General features: G+C 40.5%; 1 long non-coding RNA gene across 2 annotated transcripts in view; it reads left to right on the top strand.

Moving 5' to 3' along the window:
- The window catches only part of LOC122974504, a 71,726-nt gene extending 60,116 nt beyond the window's left edge, over window positions 1-11,610 (top strand). For both annotated transcript variants that reach the window (XR_006400387.1, XR_006400390.1), the window contains exon 4: window positions 11,388-11,610. This is a non-coding gene — a long non-coding RNA (uncharacterized LOC122974504). The remainder of the gene's footprint in view (window positions 1-11,387) is intronic.
- The last annotated feature ends 2,706 nt before the right edge of the window (window positions 11,611-14,316 follow it).

The following is a 14,316-nucleotide window of genomic DNA, read 5'->3' as shown; positions in this document are numbered from 1 at the left end:
CCCTTTTGAAGTGAGTAATGATCACCTTACTTCACAACATTATCATCATCATACCTGTCAGCCTTTTTGCAGCCTAAGATGTTCAGAGTGAGCAAACACAAAACATCTGTTTACAATGTTTTTGTCTCGAGATCAAAGACGCCTCTGACTGCAAACAAGTTCAGCAGATGACACAAGGTGCCAAATGTTTCTTCAACATCAGATGGCTTCTCCTCCGATCCATATTGCATTCTAGGCCAAACATCCCGAACACCATCACAAGTATTTCCCCTGAGGGTCCTCCCTCTCCATTCATAGTCGAGAAACATCCCCTAGGCCGCGGGGGCGCCACATGAAGTTAAACGATTTTGAAGAATTCCAATCATAACATTGGAGTTTTGTGCAACAGCAATCCAAGAAACAAGATGGAAGAATGTGCAAGGCCAGGATGGAAAAAAACACAAAACAGGGATATGATGGAGGGAATCGAGAAGACAATACAAAAGGCGGAGCTGCTGTTGAATTCCTCATAAGAATTATTCAAGGAGAAATGGCACCTGGCCTGGGGGAAATCAGCGCTGCCTTCAGCCGGATTACTCCTGGCACAATCCGGACACAGTCTTGTTTGATGTCCCCCACCCATCCGTCTTGTATGTAGTCTTTTATCTCACTCTAAAGTAATATAGTCTTCACTGCAATTCAATAATGGCCCAGCCGAGCCTGTCAGGCTGCGTTTGCCCGTTATCTCACAAAGGCCTGTCCACTCCAGCAACGAGCCACCCGATATTTGTGTGTGTTTGTGTTTGTGTGTGTGTGTGTGTGTGTGTAAGTGATTTCATCCCCAAGGGAGGGACTTCATGCTTGTGTGTGTGTGTGTATTTGTGTGTATAAAAGAGAGAGAGTGAGGGGGGTGGGGGGGACGGGAAGAGAGATGCCGAATCAATTGATGTGTGTCTGCACCATGTGGCAGACAGAGGGGGAAGTGAGGAGACAGACGGTCTATTTATCCCTCAGTGTGTTTGTATGTGTGTTTTGACCGGTTATCGTACTTGAGATCTAAATTAAGAAATAGCGCGTGTGATGGGGCAGATGCTGTGACCAGCACCTGGGTGAGTGAGTGGGTGGGTGGGGGCATGTGTGTGTGTATGTGTGTCTGCGTGTGTCAGCTTGTTCCAGCACAAGTGAAGGGTTTTAACTCATTTCCTAATTGGATGAAAGGGGCAGAAACAGCCCAGTCTGACCCGGGCCTTACAGCAGGACAGTGGGAACCACAGTAATTTACCCACAGAGTGACAGCCACACTGATGTGTTCAGGTTCCTTCACTGGAATCGGGATAACAGCGGGTCAACTCCTCTGCATAACCCAAATTGGATGGATGCTAGATAGGAAGATTGACTGACTTGGGCACACAAAGAAAGACTTCAAGGATATCCTTGCACAGACTGATGGGTAAGGATGTGCAGTTACATGAGATGGATGGAGGGAAGGATTGATGGATAAATCATAAATATACCAAATGTATGGATATATGCATAGCACTACATCTCTGCATAATGTTTGAGGCCATTTTCAGTTCATGTCAGGCTGTAAATGCATCTGCATAAGCAAGCGGCTTTCATTTACCTCGCAGTCACGGGGCATCATGTCCCACAGCTCATTCAGTGCATGCTAATATATGGCTGCACAGGCCTCCCCATCATAATCACCCATAACACTAAAATGAGACGCATGACAGTAAATAGCAGTCAAGCCTTACAAAGACTATTTGGCATGGGAATGATTTTTGTTGCTAGCAAACACTTCAGATGCCAATAAATCAGACAGATTTTTTGATATATTAAGCTGCTTCTTTTATTGTCATGCCTCGGTGCAGTCTGTGCATGCAAATAAAAAGATATATTTACAGTGCATATGGACGAGAGAAAGAGAGACAGAGAGAGAGAGAGAGAGATGCTGTTCCGGGAGTCAGATTGCAAATAGTGAGTGATTTGTTTTTTCAATCAAAAAGGAGAATTTGATTTAAGAGCAGTAAGTGAACAAAGCACTTTTTGCAATGCATAACCAAACAAATAACAACTCTAGACTGAACATGTACAACATCTCTCATATTCTTTGCAATCTAATATTATTTTTCTCAATGCACCGTTTGAGTACCACTGCCTGCATTCTCGTGCACACTGCAAAGCTCTGACACCAAAGCCTAACAGCTTTATTTGTCATACAGATGGTCAATTTAGTCTGGGACTCCTGCTGCCTTAACGTTATATCCTAAAACATGTCAGCATTATTAAACATGCTGAACACGGAGAAGCCATATGAGCACAGTGTGACATTCATGGTGAGGGTTTGCACATAGAACACGCTGGTGCTAGCATCTGCATGGAGGAACGCGACGGAAACACCCCGCTGATGCAGGGGGCTCTGAGGGGTCAGGTAGACTTAATTGCACTGAGGGAACATGTGTGGTAGTCCAAGCTGGTGGAGCCTCTCGGCGAGGGGGCCGGCCATCTGCCACTCTGTACCTCTAAAGCCTAAGGACCAATTTGGGTTTAGTAAAGGAAGCAACAACACTGTCAAAGGACAGCGATTCAGTACATGGATAATCCTCGGAGGCTGCAGTGCTCACGCAGGCAACAGGAAATATTATTTACTGGATTCAGGATGCAGTTGTACAGAACTATGACCAGCATTTACCTGGATGTTTATGATGCATTTTAAAGACCCTATGTGTAGTTCCTTGTAAAACTCCTAGTCACTGGCAGACGTGCAATGCAAGGCCACGTTTGATCATCATGCTGAAAGGCTGATGATGTCTGTAATGCACACATAATTAATTCAGGCATCAAAAGTAGTTGCTCACATACCTGTGCTTACACGTAATTTTAGACCAGTGCCAGTTTGTTGAGTTTTATCTTCTTAATTGAGATAATCTGTAAACTTGACTTGTACTTTACATCCTTCTCACGTCAGTCTATGTCAAATCAGACAGAATCCAGGAAAGTGGTTGCAGCACCATCTCAGACTTTGTTCAAAGTTTGTCTACATAATGTTTGGGTCCCAAAACTAAGGCCTGTAAAAATATTTTTGTTCGATTCCAATGTTTTTATATCAGGTTTGGGTATTAATATCTTAAAAGTATTATTTGTAGCTTCACCAAACTTTGGATGGAAGACAAACATGTTCTCAGCACTGCATGACTATTGATTTTCTGTAAGGCCCTAGATTTGGAAAAAAAGTGCAAAATTCATAAATGAGAGTGGTATTGAGGATATTATAAACCCATTTTTTTGCATCCATATGGTATCAATCATTAATTTTTCTTCAAATACAATCTTAAATTAATTTTGTGGCAATATTTGAGGTCTCTACCACTAATGGACATGAAGATATTATGAATAAAACAAGGCATGGTAGTCATTTTCATCGGACCAAAGTGGTATGTGGGGTAGCTAGTGGGAACATGAAAATGTATGTGGAAATAGCTTAATGTATGGTCATTTAGTGTACAAAGTGCCGGTGTCCTTCCATGTTCCCTTCATAGATAAATACACATAGGTAAAGGCATCGTTTAACTCTGGGAAGAAAATGTCCATAATGAAGAAGCGGGGTCTTCCCTTATTATCTGTACATGTGAGTCCCAGTTTCTTTCATGTGTTTATGTATGTAAAAAAAACAACAACAAAAAACAAGCAAAAACAAATTTATATATGCAGACTGGATATAAATTTTATTCTTTTTTAATAACGACTGGAGTAAAGAAATATGTTTTCTGTATAGGCTTAACTATAGACCATTAATAAATAATGAATAAACACATCCAACCTTTTATGTGGAAACACATTTAGATACTCCCACTGGAGCTTGAGAGGGCCATTTAGGATACCACTTATTCCTCCTTATACCAGAGGTTTTATCCAAATATATCACTTATTTTCAATATCCAGGACCTTACCGTAGATACAATCCCATCTCAAATGCCGGAAAACATGTTTATCCTTTATTTCTTACATTTCCTATGACACAGAAATTCAATAATCATGGGGATACTGAGGCAAAAAAAATGTAATCCTGAAATGGACGTTTTTCTACCATAGGTAAAATATCTCTCAAATCTTTATCTATTTTTGTATGAAGGAATAACAGAAGGGCATTGGCAACCATGTACATTGTTATGTTCCTACTTGCTACCTCACATACTATGAAAATGACCAAAATATGCTACCATGCCTTATTTTATTCCATGTCCATTGATGGTAAAGACTTCAAGAATTGGCACAAAATTAATAAAAGATTGTATCTGCAGAAAAAATAATGACTGATATCATATTGGTGCAAAAATGTGGGTTAGTAATACCCTGAATATTACTCTCATTTAGGAATTTTTTCTTTTTTCCAAATCTAGGGCCTTATAAAAAATAAAATGGCATGCAGTACAGGCTTTTAATGGTTTTAGTATACAGAACACATGTCTTCCATCCTACAAAGTTTGGTGAAGCTAGAAACAATACTTGTCAAGAAATTAATACCCAAACATGGCCTCCCAGATAAGGCATTTTTAAGGCTATAATGAAATAATATCAAGGGCTGAAGAAATATGAAAACATAGGATTTGAACAGAAATATTTTACAGGCTCTGGTTTTAGGGGATCCATTTATGATATAGACATGGTCTGAACAAAATCTGAGATGGTGGTGCAATAACTTTATCTGATTTGACATGTAATGACCCTGCTGCTGTTTGACTTACTTTTGAACAGGGCCAGTATTACTTGGCTTTTCCTTTAGGTCAAATATCTGTTCTTTTTCATTAATTGCAAACTAAATTTGTGAGTATCAGTGATTCTGATTAAAGGCACCCTGTTGAGTTGTTTTTTTCTTTTTTTTGTTGAAAACAAATTTTTAACAATAGTATTTTGTTTTTTTAACCAAAGCACTTGTGTGTGTGTGTGTGTCCTTGAGGCGTAGCTATTGTGTTACATGTATTTCTTTCTTCATAAAACATTTGCATTTTTTTAAATTTTGTTTTTTAAACTTGTATTGTTACATCCATGTTTGCTAGCTCACCTTCTTCTTCCCTGCCTTTTGTTCACACACTACTTTACTTTGGTGTGTTAATAGCGTAATACTGGCAGCAGGAAAGTGTATTGCCCTGCCATGCGGTCATGCATTCATATGCGCCCTTGTGCGTGTGCACAAGATTCAAACAAATCAAAGATCTGCACAAAAGCACTGCCCCAAAGCACAGCAAGTCACTCACAAACTCCACAGTAACTTTAAAAGAGCAACTTAACAGACCCTGAAAATCTTGTTGCTGACCTCCAGTGACATAACTCCTCAGCTTACTGCAGTGATGTAGATGTGTACAGCAGGCTGTGTCAGTACACCATGACATCACTGTTGGGTGTGGTTATATGTGCAACAGAGCACACTTTTGACCACACCCGACCACACCCATCAGTGGTGTTGAGTTGATCTTTAAAATCAAATTGAGTAGTTTATCCTCTCACTCAAGAAGATTTGTACTGATGGGAAGCAATAAAGTTTACTCTTGAACCCACAAGGGCACTGAAACGAGAACAGAACCACATGTAATACATGATAGAACACATAAAGATTCATACATGCATTGGAAGTCATCTGTGCGTCTTTCATATATGATCTCATGTTGCTAAAATGGAAGAGGTATGGTGCATGTCATGTGTCTTTGTCACATACTCAAGAGTTAAAATTAAAACAGGCAGCACATTGACGCAATGGTTAGCACTGTTGCCTCACTGGGTTCGAACTCACCAGCTGACTGGTATGTCCTTATGTATGTCCTTATGTAGAGCTGGTGTTTCCCATTGTTACTAAAATAACCAATAACAAACTAAAGATAACTGTTTTGGACGTGAGCAGACACAGTTATGTGGACTGATAATAAGACGGGCAAGTTGCCAAGTGCCAATGCCACTGTTGCCTGTGAAAGCTTGCATTCTGACTGTGTCTTTGTATCTATTTTTACACTGCACCCTATTCATTAAGGCTGATGACTGATAGGCCACTTTGTTGGCAGCCAGCGTCCATAGTGTGATGCAATGACCTTGGGTCTGAACCAGGGAGACGGGGCTCTAAATAAAGAGCAGGTTGCCACTGAGTCTAAGCGCCTGTTCCCAAAGCCTGAAGCCATAACATTTAAACAATGGAAAACACACAGATCAAGTGAACCAACACGTTACAGGTGTTCACGTGGAGGGGTGGCATGCATGATTGATGTGAGTTAAACCGCTTTGACTTTAAAAACTCACCTAAGTGCCACAGTAAAAGACTTGTTTACACATAAAACAGTTCAGCCAGCCAACTCACGTGGAGAAGATTGTTATTTAAATGTAGAATATGTACAGCATTAGTGTTTGGCCAGCAACCTTGTCACTCCCCTCAAGAAAACATTGATCTCACACAGCAGGGAGTGGGGAACGACGATACTAACTTCCCCCCCAGGGGAAGATAGACTAAGAGCCTACTGGTGGATGCTGGGGTGGAGGGCTTTTGAAATGCTTTATGAGCAGCAGCAGCAACAGCATAGCTTGTGTGTGTGGGGTGGCAGCAGGCGTGCAGCACAAGTGTGAGCAAAGCACTGCCAACTGAAGTACACTGCCATGATTATAAGGGTTTGTTGGATATATGTTACAGTGAGGGGAGTATGTCATGTGAATGAAGCAGCACGTGGAGTTGGGCTTCTGAACTAGCTAGCAGGCGCCACGTCATTAACAAAACTGTCAAACAAGACATGTAACTAGCAATGCCACATTTAAAAATGTGGGTGTGTACACATATTTACATTGCCACGTATGCATTTCATAGATTATTCTTTATAAATCAATTAGCAGAGTAACAAGACTTAGAGTTTACAGCAATGCTAGTGGCTGTACACAAGAAACAGCAGACGATTGTGCTAAATGCTAACTTCTGCATGCTAACATTTTAACATGCGAACATGTTGATTTTTTTCTTTGCAATGTTTACCATTGGCACCCTCTTAGTTCAGTGTGTTAGTATGCTAACAGTATATACATAGTAAGTAGCACTCTGGCTCAACTCATATTTTTGAACTTTTATGTCTAGTAATCAGGTACAAAATTTTGCACGACTGCACACAATGGACTCGGAGAGAGGGGAGTTTTAACCAATGGGACCCTTGGTGTTAATGTCTGTTTTGAACTGGGAGGCAAGACTCAGGAATGAAGGCCTTCACTCATATCACATCACTGCCCTCCCGCTTCTCCATTTCCACTCATATTTCCCTGACGGTCCATAAAGAGACAGCCATTTGAGAGGGTGCATTGATTTCTGGGCATATCTAGTGATAAAATGCGCTTCTCTGCCTGCAGCTCCTTTAACTACCCAATTTGAGGGCCCCTGATTTGGCAGGGCCATGCAGGAACTGTAAATAGAGCTGTGAATCAGAAGGGAGTAGGCAGGACGTGGGGATAGCGTCTTTATTAAAGACACATACAGACAGTAGGGGCACAGATCAAGCCAAAAAGGGTTCTCCTTATGGATTTCAAGCCTTGCTGCTGTTTCAGGAAAGATAAAATGTGCACAAAAAGACAAAGACAAAACAGTAGACTGTCCTGTAGAAATCAGCTACATGTAAGCTCTTTTATATCTGTCCAAGCAGCACTGTTGCTCTGCAAATACTTGAATTTCTCCACAGTAAGGAAAAGTCATTTTTGTTGAATATGTCCTTCACCTTCTGTTTGCTTTACATGTCTGCCACGTTAAAAGCGGCCATATTTTACAGTCTTATTGAGCTGCAGATGAGAAAAAGGTGTTTCTTCAGAAAGCCTGAGTCCCTTTCTGACCATTAATGAAGCATTGTCCCGGTCGCACCACTTTATCGTGATCTATGAATCTCTGATTTTGATGCAATAGAAAACCAATCACTTGCAGCGAGTCTCCAGGCAAAGCATTAGTCATCATGTCTTTGACACCACCTAAGAATTGAGTCATTCTTTTAAATTATAAGCGCTCATTTGTAAATATACACTTGCAGACATAAGAGACACACTCGCTTCTTATTTTGATGTATGAAAGAATAAAGCAACAGTGCTCAGGTGAATTAATGTCTGCCCACAATGCTGGGATACTCTCATACTGCACTTGCGCAAGGAGAATGCAGATGATTGAGTACTTTGGCTTGAATCTGGTATTTGTAAATGTGTATTCTTTATTGGGATTATTTCTGTGGGCCTGTGCATCCTATTCAGCATGTCACAGCGTACATTAATGGCCAGGTGCTGTGAGTGCCAATAAGATGCCAATATATTCTCTCTCTTCATTGTTCTTTATCTTATTTTTCATTAAACCTCTCTCCTCAACATTATTCAGGTATACATCTTTGTTCTCAGCTGGAGAGGCTCAAGTCAAGAAACTTAATCTCTGTTGCTCAATAGAGAGCTTCTGTCGTCTGATGGGGTCTGACGGTTATTGAGCACCTGGGGTGTATTCAATAAACCTAAAGTTTGTTCCTGCTTTAGTTCAATAAAGGAGCAATCCGTATCAATTTGCCCATGAGATATATGTCTCACGTAACTGACGGTGAATCGCCACATGCTCAAGCAATGATGTCTTAGAAGACAAATGCACTTTTTTGGACTTTATCCAAAAAGCTTTATTCAAGCCAAACTGAGTTAGTTTCACATTAGTTTCACAGTCAACATAATTTGGAGGATAATGTCCATTAAGCACCAATTTTAGTTGTATTCTTTTAGGAAGGAAAATGGGCTACAACCTAAACAATCTTACCAGATGTCAGTGGACAATAAACTTTGAAAGTACAGTGTTTATCCGAAGGTTACTGCTGCAGATTCCATGTTATTTCATTGCTTTTTGTTGGCACCGGCAGTCAAAATCTGAAACTCTCAGCTGTCATTTATCCTTTGATATCTGGTCCAATTCATCTTGACACCCAGTTCTGCAGCTTATCCGTACTCCCAGACCCAATGAGGGACTAATCAGGTTATTTCGTCCCGATCGATGTCTCTGCACCGCCTTGGCACACCTATCATTAAGGCTGTCTCATTGAGCGAGAGGAAAAGCACCAAACCTCGGGAGCCACACACAAGGGCTCAATGCCAATGAGCTTGGCAAGTGTTTTAAGATGGCCACAAGTTCAGCCCCTGTCTGAGCTTATTGTCCCCGGGGTGAGCCAACAAACAGTCACAATAAGAAAACCTCACGCTCAGAGTTGGAAGGGAAAAAGACCATTTCCTCCTGCTGACAATTACTCCATACTGGCAAGACACTTTGCTAAATCCAACAGGAATTGCTTCGGGGTAGCTGTGAGTTAATGCAACAGTGGTAGTTGTAGGGCTCATTATTGGCATGGGGTGGTGGGAACGTCTGAGTAAAAGCAAGGGAGTGACGAGGGGAGGATGGCAGCGGTAGATCTATGCGGTTGTGTCGCCGTACAGTATGAGGAACTTGGGGAGTTAGCAGCGGAATGCTAATCGGCCTCTGGGACGCTGAGCCGCAGCAAATCAACTCCTCAGAGCGGATCATGGCCTGGGCTGACATTAAACCCCCTCCCCCCTCAAACACACATTCTCATCTTACTGCTCACAGGGGGGAGGAGAGGTGTTGAAGGAGAGATGGAAGGAGTGAGGGGAAGTGAATGGAGGAAAAGGTGTGATTATGACTGTGTGTGTGTGTGTGTGTGTGAGAGAGAGAGAGAGAGAGAGAGAGAGAGAGAGACAGGGGTCCAAAGAAAGAGTTAACCAAGGAAGGGTAAGGTAAGTGAGCTAGGTAGACAAAGATGCAGAAAAAAACAGCAATACACTAAAGAAAAGGTAGACTGGGAGAGATTAAGGTGGGAAAAGTTAAGGGTGTGAAAAACTTTACAATAGTCTGTTGCAACCCAAATGACTTGTCCTTTGTTACTGTTGCTACACAATCTTTGGATTCTAGCATGCCACATATGCAGTGTACTATGATAATTGCGGCAGATTAACCTCTCAAAATTCTTGGTAATTTTCGAAACAATGGGTCTTTGATTTCAGACAGTGGTAGACAAAAGCAGCCTTCTCATTTCTAGCCGGCAAGCATCAATTTTGTCAGCTGAAATGACAACATAGCTAGATAATTAAGCAAACGAAAATGTTGTCTCTGGCTGCCTTGTTAATGTTTCAGGTTTACTTGTTTTACAATGAGAAGCTTGTAAGGAGGTCTTAAATATGCACTTGTTAGCTACACACATGGTATCATGCTAAAAGACGGAGGCTAAAGCTGCATCTCCCAAGCAAAAAGTCAGCATCACCTGCTGATGATCCATGTAGAATACATGGAAATTAAGAAACAACATTGTTCTTGTTGTTAGTCTGAGGTAATATAAATATAATAAGGAAAAATATAAGATCAGACTCTTATTTCATTCTAACATAACCCAGTTTACTACTAAGCTGATATACCTATACTTGATAAATAAGGCAGGTTGGATTGAAACTTTATAGTTGATTTTCAAACAGTATGTTTTACTTTTAACATTACCAGAGAAAAGGCCTCTTAGATGAGGATTAGTGTTAAAGATTCACTGTAGATTCACTGTATATTAATACATAAACAAATACTCTGTTTGGAATAATAATGTGTGTTTGATAGGTTTGTCCCACAAAAAATGTATAATTACCCTGTTAAAATCCTTAAAATGGTATCTATTCCTTCTCTCTCATTAAAAATACCAGAATCTATGAATATGCAAATATTGATCATTTTAAAAGTTTAACTGATAGACACAAGATGTCTCCTACTTCATTGCAAAGTCAATTTTCAGTGTATGTGCACTAGAGGCTTCAGGTTTCCACATCACACTTGTGTCAGTTGTAAGTCATGCTCATAGGCCCGCCCCTTCAACTCAGATTTTTAGTGAGCTCAGAAACTTTCCACTTTCATCAGATGGATGTGAAACAGCTTTCTAGTGTGCTTATTGTAAACAGGGTTTTTTTCTTTTTACTACAATCTGTAACCCCAGAAAATAATGTTGTATAAATTGCCACAGGCCTTGGAAGTTACACTAGCTAAGGTTACAACTGTGGGTAGTAAACTAGTTCAAATGGTTGCAGCTGACATTAATGCAGATGAACACATGATTTAATCCATTCCTTCCACTTTTGCTCTTGTATTTGGTTTTGGAGAGGGTATAGAAATATCACATGCAGAAAATCCAGAGCTTGGCAGGCCTGCTTTGTCTAGTTAGGGTTGCTAAGCTATGATTGGACAGTTGCTGTGCAGGGGGAGAGGTTTAGTGAACAGTCAATTACCTAATGGCTTTCTTCATTATTATTATATACCTTGTCTACAATTCTATTTTGTTACCAAAAAGGATTGTTGCACATCCACTCACCAAAAAATTGTTTTTCGTTATTTTTAGATGGACAAGCAGTTACAGAAACAGACGAGGGGACACAGGAACAAAACCATTGTGTCACAGATTGGATCCAAGATTGGTGGAAACACAATTGGGGCTCCAGACATGTTGTTCTGAACCATTTCATCATCTCTGCGCATCCGTGTTTACAATTTTAATGCATTGACATTGTGATAAAATCAATATGTTTGATGTTAAATGCTCAGTAAGACAATTCTGAATTCTCCACCAGCGTCAGTCCTCGTCTCTCACCCGACATTTGTGTGGGCGAAGGTGAAACCTTTCAAAACACAGAAGTCATGCGACTCAGGCGATTCGGAGAAAGCGTGATCAGTTAGAGTGACTGCAGCGCTTTGTGTTTTTGTCCGTCATGACACCTTCCCCTTGAAAAGGTACATGGAGTAGGAAGAGTAGATAGGAAGCCTGCAGTTTTCCAGAACACACATGCAAATGCACACGGTGAGTTGCCGAACAATCAAAGACAATGACACACAAACAAATTACTTTGCTCCGCTCTGTTCTTTTAGGAGACATGCTTGCATCAGCATGCTGAGCCCACAGCATCTCTTTTCACCTGGGAGCTGTGTTGGACCACTGAGGTGTGGTAAGATACTAAACGCTCCAGGGCACTCATGACCTTTGAGTTATGGCCGTCAGAAACTATATGTGTATACTATGTGTGTGTGTGTGTTTGTATGTGGATGTGTGTATGTGTTGGAGAGAGAGTGACAGAGACAAAGGGGCAGTAAGAGGATAGGAGAAACAGAAGGTGTATGTGCTTTTGTGATTCCACTGACAATGTAATATTGCAAATAGCTTTTCCCTTTAACAAGCATGAGAATGAGTTTTTGTTTATAGCAGCATCTATAGTGTGACTGCCCTTACCTGTTTCCAGGCTCTGTGCCCTTTTCTGAACCATAATCATATTCATACACCGTATACTATTCGCATTTACATCCAGGCCTCTGAGGAATACGCAATTGTGATGGCTGAGCATCTCTTTGTAGCATTCAAGTACTTTACAAGTGGTGATTCTTTAAGACCAATGACACAAGGATGTTATTATATTCAGCAGAAAGTCTCTTAAAACAGTTCTGTTCTCCATGCAGTGCCCAAACTGTGTTGGGTTTTTTTTGTGCCAGCTTTATTCAACTAGGGTCTTACTTACATAGTTTTGGGCATTATTCCTATTAGTAGTAAACATTGTACCCATCAAGTTACAGAGATAGTCATTTGTTTTGCAAGTCCACAATGAATGCCTTTTTGTATTTTTTACAGTTAGTAAAGCTACAGAAATAAATGATGCTTTTAAAATTTGCATTCAGGGCTCAACATTGCAGGCAAGCAAAAATCTGATGTGTGCAAATGTGAAAAATTATTTGGGCGCATCAGTGAGAATTCAGACACCTGGATACGCTGATTCACAAAGTCCCAACGCTAACAAACTTGTTATCAAACCTTTTATTTCTCCTCCCTCTTCCTTATCAGCAAATAGCAAGTGAACTGAGTGTTTTATTGTTCCAACAATTCCAGTGGAGAGAGGAGTCTTCTCCAATAGTCACATCAGTTTCAGGAGATGTGTTTTCTCAGTTAAACTTTCAGTCATGTCTGAATGTCCTGATGTCTCTGAATCAGGACCGTCAGTATCTGAATCAAGTAGCTTGTGAAAAATGAGGAATGCCAAAGTCAGTGAACTACAGCTGTTACTTCAATGTGTTAGATACGGGTTTAATCAACATTATAGATCTTCTGTGCCATATACAATATGTATTTTACTATGTATACTGAGCATATTTAATTGATGAATAAGTTCTTATCTCATTTTCAGTTTGTAGCTGCAGGTTATGAACATTAATTAGGCTGCCATTTAAAGTGTTCTCTGTCTTTTCGGCCTACAGATTTCAACTGAATCCAATTTTATATAATTATGTAAGTTTTTTTTAATTACAAAAGCTATGATTTACAACTTTAGTTACTTTCAATAGTTGTACACTACAAACCTAAACAGACTCAGTCCTGAAGCAAATTCAATACTGAAATCATATTCAGTAAGCGGATAGCAAATTGTAATAAACTGTAATTTCCCTTTTATGTTCCTTAGCAGAGACAAGAATTTGTCTGTCCTCAAATGAAACTTTTCTATGTATTTTTCTAACATTAATGTCACGCTCCTCTGCCACATTTACTAGCTTGAGAGTATTCACCTCAAATAGAAAAGTGGTTTGAATAATAGCGTGGCCAAGTCTTCAGTTTGTTGGGAGTATATGAACAAGGTAAATAAATTTTCTTCTGCACGGCATCATCAGTATGACTTTGGCTACTCTGGAAACATGAATCTGTCTTATTCCTTTGATTTTCTGTTTGGTGTTAAGAGGCAGTGTAGTGAGGCTCCACAGGCTCCCTGAAAATAGTTTGTTTTGTTACTCCCACGCACACAAGAGCAGCGACCGTCTCCCATAAGATGGAGAGCAATCTGATATCTCGCCGAGCCTGCTTCATTTAAAATATGGTAAAGCCTTCTGCTTTGCTTCTGAGAGATGCTCTCTGTCTTGTGTGTGTGTGTGTGTGTGTGTGTGTATGTGTGTGTGTGTGTGTGTCGCTAAGACTCAGGGATGATGCATAGACTCTGACACTTTGACAGATGAACAGATTTAGAGTGCTCGAAGGACCCAGCCTGTTCAATATAGGCAGGAGCGAGAGTGTGTTTGTGTGTGTATGTGACTGCTTGTTTATATGTGACTGCTAAGATTTGCTAAATGTACAGGTCATGCTGCTTTTATTTCTGCTTATTGATACATAAAAAGTGTGTAATGGTTGGGGCTACATGGGTGTGTCAGTTAAATTTACTGCCGTGATTGAGCCAGAGGAAGGTGCTTGTGCTAGTGAGCAGTGAGGCCATCACGGCCAAATTCATTACTATCCATCTCTATGG

Source organism: Thunnus albacares, chromosome 22 (genome assembly GCF_914725855.1).
Source record: "Thunnus albacares chromosome 22, fThuAlb1.1, whole genome shotgun sequence".
NCBI classification, from domain to species: Eukaryota; Metazoa; Chordata; class Actinopteri; order Scombriformes; family Scombridae; genus Thunnus; species Thunnus albacares.
The sequence above is the reverse complement of the archived record's forward strand: the minus strand, read 5'-3'. Positions and strand labels throughout refer to the sequence as shown.